Genomic DNA, 6,098 nt, shown 5'->3' with positions numbered 1-6,098 from the left:
TTTTTTGGGTTTTTTGGGGGGGGATTTTGGGGCCATTCCGGTGTTTTTTGGGATCCCGGGAAGGATTTTTGGGCTCCGAGGGAATTTTCGGGATCCCGGGGGAGATTTTGGGTCGGTCCCGATGATTTTTGGGATCCCGGGAAAGATTTTGGGGCCATTCCGGTGATTTTGGGGATCCCGGGGGGTTCCAGGGGGGTTTTGGGGGTCTCAGGGGGATTTTGGGGATGCTGGAGGGGAATTTTTGGGATCCCGAGAAGGATTTTGGGCTCCGAGGGAATTTTCAGGATCCCGGGGGGGGTTCCCGCGAGTCTTTTTGGGATCTCGGGGGGGATTTTGGGGTCCGAGGGAATTTTTTGGGGATCCCGGGGGGATTTTGGGACAATTCCGGTGATTTTGGGGATCCCGGGGGGTTCCAGGGGGGTTTTTTTTCGGGATCCCGGGGGAGATTTTGGGTGGATCCCGATGATTTTTGGGATCCCGGGGAAGATTTTTGGGCTCCGAGGGAATTTTCGGGATCCCGGGGGGGGTCCCGCGGTTTTTTTGGGGATCTCGGGGGGGATTTTGGGCTCCGAGGGAATTTTTGGGGATCCCAGGGGGATTTTGGGGTCATCCCGGTGATTCTGGGGATCCCGGGGGGTTCCAGGGGGGGTTTTGGGGTCTCAGGGGGATTTTGGGGATGCTGGAGGGGAATTTTTGGGATCCCGAGAAGGATTTTGGGCTCCGAGAGAATTTTCGGGATCCCGGGAGGGTCCCGGGTTTTTTTTTGGGGATCCCGGGAAGGATTTTGGGGTCCGAGGGAATTTTTGGGGATCTCGAGGGGGTCCCGGGGTTTTTTGGGGGTCCCATGGGGATTTTTTGGGACAATTCCGGTGTTTTTTGGGATCCCGGGAAGGATTTTGGGGTCCGAGGGAATTTTTGGGATCCCAGGGGAATCACGGGGGTTTTTTGGGGATCTCGGGGGGGATTTTGGGGTCATTCCGGTGTTTTTTGGGATCCCGGGGGGTTCCAGGGGGTTTTTTTTGGGATCCCAGGAAGAATTTTGGGCTCCGACGGAATTTTTGGGGATCTCGAGGGGGTCCCGGGGGGGTTTTTTTTGGGATCCCGAGAAGGATTTTGGGTCGATCCCGGTGTTTTTTGGGTTTTTGGGGGGGGATTTTGGGGCCATCCCGGTGATTTTTGGGATCCCGGGAAGGATTTTTGGGCTCCGAGGGAATTTTCGGGATCCCGGGGGGGTCTCGGGGGTTTTTTTTGGGATCCCGGGGGGATTTTGGGGCCATTCCGGTGATTTTTGGGGATCCCGAGGGAATTTTCGGGATCTCGGAGGGGTCCCGGGTTTTTTGGGGGGGTCTCGGGGGGAATTTTGGGTCGATCCCGGTGATTTTGGGGATCCCGGGAGGGATTTTGGGGTCCGAGGGAATTTTTGGGGATCTCGAGGGGGTCCCGGGGGTTTTTTTGGGGATCCCGAGAAGGATTTTGGGTCGATCCCGGTGTTTTTTGGGTTTTTTGGGGGGGGATTTTGGGGCCATTCCGGTGTTTTTTGGGATCCCGGGAAGGATTTTTGGGCTCCGAGGGAATTTTCGGGATCCCGGGGGAGATTTTGGGTCGGTCCCGATGATTTTTGGGATCCCGGGAAAGATTTTGGGGCCATTCCGGTGATTTTGGGGATCCCGGGGGGTTCCAGGGGGGTTTTGGGGGTCTCAGGGGGATTTTGGGGATGCTGGAGGGGAATTTTTGGGATCCCGAGAAGGATTTTGGGCTCCGAGGGAATTTTCAGGATCCCGGGGGGGGTTCCCGCGAGTCTTTTTGGGATCTCGGGGGGGATTTTGGGGTCCGAGGGAATTTTTTGGGGATCCCGGGGGGATTTTGGGACAATTCCGGTGATTTTGGGGATCCCGGGGGGTTCCAGGGGGGTTTTTTTCGGGATCCCGGGGGAGATTTTGGGTGGATCCCGATGATTTTTGGGATCCCGGGGAAGATTTTTGGGCTCCGAGGGAATTTTCGGGATCCCGGGGGGGGTCCCGCGGTTTTTTTGGGGATCTCGGGGGGGATTTTGGGCTCCGAGGGAATTTTTGGGGATCCCAGGGGGATTTTGGGGTCATCCCGGTGATTCTGGGGATCCCGGGGGGTTCCAGGGGGGGTTTTGGGGTCTCAGGGGGATTTTGGGGATGCTGGAGGGGAATTTTTGGGATCCCGAGAAGGATTTTGGGCTCCGAGAGAATTTTCGGGATCCCGGGAGGGTCCCGGGTTTTTTTTGGGGATCCCGGGAAGGATTTTGGGGTCCGAGGGAATTTTTGGGGATCTCGAGGGGGTCCCGGGGTTTTTTGGGGGTCCCATGGGGATTTTTTGGGACAATTCCGGTGTTTTTTGGGATCCCGGGAAGGATTTTGGGGTCCGAGGGAATTTTTGGGATCCCAGGGGAATCACGGGGGTTTTTTGGGGATCTCGGGGGGGATTTTGGGGTCATTCCGGTGTTTTTTGGGATCCCGGGGGGTTCCAGGGGGTTTTTTTTGGGATCCCGGGAAGAATTTTGGGCTCCGAGGGAATTTTTGGGGATCTCGAGGGGGTCCCGGGGTGTTTTTTGGGATCCCGGGAAGGATTTTGGGTCGATCCCGGTGTTTTTTGGGTTTTTGGGGGGGGATTTTGGGGCCATTCCGGTGATTTTTTAGGGATCCCGGGGGAGATTTTTGGGCTCCGAGGGAATTTTCGGGATCCCGGGCGGGGTCCCGCGGGTTTTTTTGGGATCTCGGGGGGAATTTTGGGGTCCGAGAGAATTTTTTGGGGATCCCAGGGGGATTTTGGGTGGATCCCGGTGTTTTTTGGGATCCCGGTGATTTTTTGGGGTCCCGGGGTGGATTTTGGGTCGATCCCGGCGATTTTTGGGTTTTTTCGGGGGTCCCCCCCGCCCCCGTTTCCATGGAAACCGCGCCCCCCCCTCACCTGGGGCCGGAACCGCGGGAACGTGGCGGGGGCGGGGCCAGAGGGGGCGGGGCTGCGCGATGACGTAATGGGGCGGGATCGCGTGATTCCTTATATGGGAAGGGGCGGGGTTAATGCCGTATATGGGTGTGGGCGTGGTCTGGATGGTGGATTTGAATATTAATAAGGTAGGCGCGGTTTTGGAGCCTTATTTGGAGATGGGGCGGGGTTGTGGGCGTGGCCACTGGTGGTGGGCGGGGCTGAGCCTCGCGGAGGGGAAATTTGGGGGAAATTTGGGGGAAATTTGGGATTTTTTGGGGGGGAAATTGGGGATTTTGGGGGGGGAAGAAAAGGGGAATTTTTAAAGGAAAATGGCGAGAGAAAAAAGGGTAAAAAATTTTATTTTTGGGGAAAAAAAGGAGTTTTGGGGAAAAAAGGGTTATTTTGGGGGAAAAAAATGTTATTTTGGGGGCAAAAAAAGGTTATTTTTGAGGAAAAAAGAAATAGGTTTTTGGGGCAAAAAATGTTGTTTTGGGGAAAAGAAAAAAAAGGGTTTTTTTGGGGGGAAAAAGTTTATTTTGGGGGAAAAACGAAAGGGTTTTTTGGGGTAAAAAAAGTTGTTTGAGGGCAAAAATAAAGAGTTATTTCTGGGGAAAAAAGGGTTATTTTGGGGCAAAAAAAAAAGGGATTTTGGGAGAAAAGGGGGGAGATTTTTAAGGGGAAAGGAAAATATTTTGGGGGTGAGGAAATTTTGGGGGAAAGAAAGGATTTTGGGGGAAAAAAAGGCGATTTTGATAAAAGGACGGCTCTGAGGGGAAGATGGGATTTTGGGGAAAACCAGGGGGTTTTGGGGAAAAAAAAGACGAAAATGATGATTTTTGGGGTGAAATCATCGTTTTTTGGAACGGAAAAAAAAGGGGAATTTTTAGGGGAAAAAAATGTGATTTTGGAGGAAAATAAATGAAATTTTGGGGGATGATTTTTGGGGTTTTTTTGGGGAGTTTTGGGGTTTTTTTGGGGTTTTTTTGAGGGGGGTTTCTGGTCCGCCAGGGGGCAGCACCTGCGCGTGACGTCAGCGGCGCCTCCCCCCCTCCCCCCCCCCCAAAATTCCCCCCCTCCCCCTCCCCAAAATCCATCACCCGGCGCCGCCGAATGTAAATTCCTTAAATCAAAACATTTTCACTCGCAAATGGGCCCGAACTAATTAACTCAAGTGTTAATTAACGCGCGGCGCCGCCGCCGCCATCAATCTTGGGGGGGGGGGGGGAATTGGGGGGGGGGGGGCGAGGGAGGGGGAGGGGGGGAGGGATGGAATTTGGGGAGGGGGTTTGGGGGGGCTCGAGTTGGGTTTGGGGGTCCCTGGCCCGGATTTTGGGTCCCCGGGGGATTTTGGGGGGTCCCAGGTGGATTTTGGGGGTCCTTGATCCCGATTTTGGGGTCCCTGACCCGAATTTGGGGTCCCTGGGGGGATTTTGGGCGGTCCCAGGTGAGATTTGGGGGTGTCCGGGTGGATTTTTGGGGGTTCTTGACCCGAATTTGGGGGTCCCTGGCCCAAATTTGGGGTTCCCAGGTGGGTTTTGGGGGTGTCCAGATGGATTTTTGGGTTCCTTGATCCCGATTTTGGGCGTCCCTGGCCCAAATTTGAGGTCCCCGGGTGGGTTTGGGGGTCCCCAGGTGAGATTTGGGACTGTCCAGGTGGATTTTTGGGGTCCCTGACCCGAATTTGGGGTCCCCAGGTGGGTTTGGGGGTCTCTGACCCGAATTTGGGGTGTCCAGGTGAATTCAGGGGGTCCCTGATCCCGATTTTGGGGTCCCTGGCCCGAATTTGGGGTCCTCGGGGGAATTTTGGGGGGTCCCAGGTGGATTTTGGGGGTCCCTGACTCGAATTTGGGGTCCCCAGGTGGGTCTGGGGGTGTCCAGGTGAGATTTGGGACTGTCCAGGTGGATTTTTGGGTTCCCTGATACCAATTTTGGGGTCCCCAGGTGAATTCAGGGGGTCCCTGACCCGAATTTGGGGTCCCCGGGGGGATTTTGGGGGGTCCCAGGTGAGATTTTGGGGGTCTTTGACCCGAATTTGAGGTCCCCGGGGGGATTTTGGGGGGTCCCTGATCCCGATTTTGGGGTCCCCGGGTGGGTTTGGGGATCCCAGGTGAGATTTGGGGGTGTCCAGGTGGATTTTTGGGTTCCCTGATACCGATTTTGGGGTGTCCAGGTGAATTCAGGGGGTCCCTGGCCCGGATTTGGGGTCCCCGGGGGGATTTTGGGGGGTCCCCGGGGGGATTTTGGGGGTGTCCAGGTGGATTTTGGGGGTCCCTGGCCCGAATTTGGGGTCCCCGGGTGGATTTTGGGGTCCCCGGGGGGTTTGGGGTCCCCGTCCCTGATCTGAGGGTCCCGTCCCCATTCGGGGGGTCCCGATTTGGGGGATCCCGGGGATTTTTTGGGGGGATCCTGGGAGTTTTTTGGGGGGGTCTCTGGGTTTATTTTGGGAGGGGTCTCTGGGGGTTTTTTTGGGGGATCACGGAGTTTTTTGGGGATCCCTCAGAGGGGTCTCTGAGTTATTTTGGGAGGGGTCTCTGGGGTTTTTTGGGGGGATCCCGGGGGGTTTCTTGGGAGGGGTCTCTGAGTTATTTTAGGAGGGTCTCTGGGTTTTTATGGGGGGTCTCTGGGGTTATTTTGGGGGGGGTCCCTGGGTTTTTTGAGGATCCCTCAGAGGGGTCTCTGGGGGTTTTTTGGGGGGGGTCTCTGAGTTATTTTAGGGGGGTCTCTGGGGTTTTTTTGGGGGGTCTCTGGGTTTATTTGGGAGGGGTCTCTGGGATTATTTTGGGGGGATTCCGGGGATTTTTTGGGGGGGATCCCGGGGGGTTTTGGGGGGGGGGGTCTGTGGGGTTTTTTTGGGAGGGGTCTCTGGGGTTTTTCTTGGGGGGATCCCGGGGGTTTTTTTGAGGATCCCTCGGGGGCGTCTCTGAGTTTTTTGGGGGGATCCCTGGGGATTTTTGGGAGGGGTCTCTGGGGTTTTTTTTTGGGGGATTCCGGGGATTTTTTTGGGGGGGATCCCGGGGTTATTTTGGGGGGGTCTCTGAGTTTTTTTAGGGGGGTCTCTGGGTTTTTTTGAGGATCCCTGGGGGGTCTCTGGGTTTTTTTTTGGGGGGGGGTCTCTGATTTATTTTAGGGGGGGTCTCTGG

This window comes from Catharus ustulatus, chromosome 39 (assembly GCF_009819885.2).
Source record: "Catharus ustulatus isolate bCatUst1 chromosome 39, bCatUst1.pri.v2, whole genome shotgun sequence".
Classification (NCBI taxonomy): domain Eukaryota; kingdom Metazoa; phylum Chordata; class Aves; order Passeriformes; family Turdidae; genus Catharus; species Catharus ustulatus.
Note: the sequence above shows the minus strand (reverse complement) of the source record.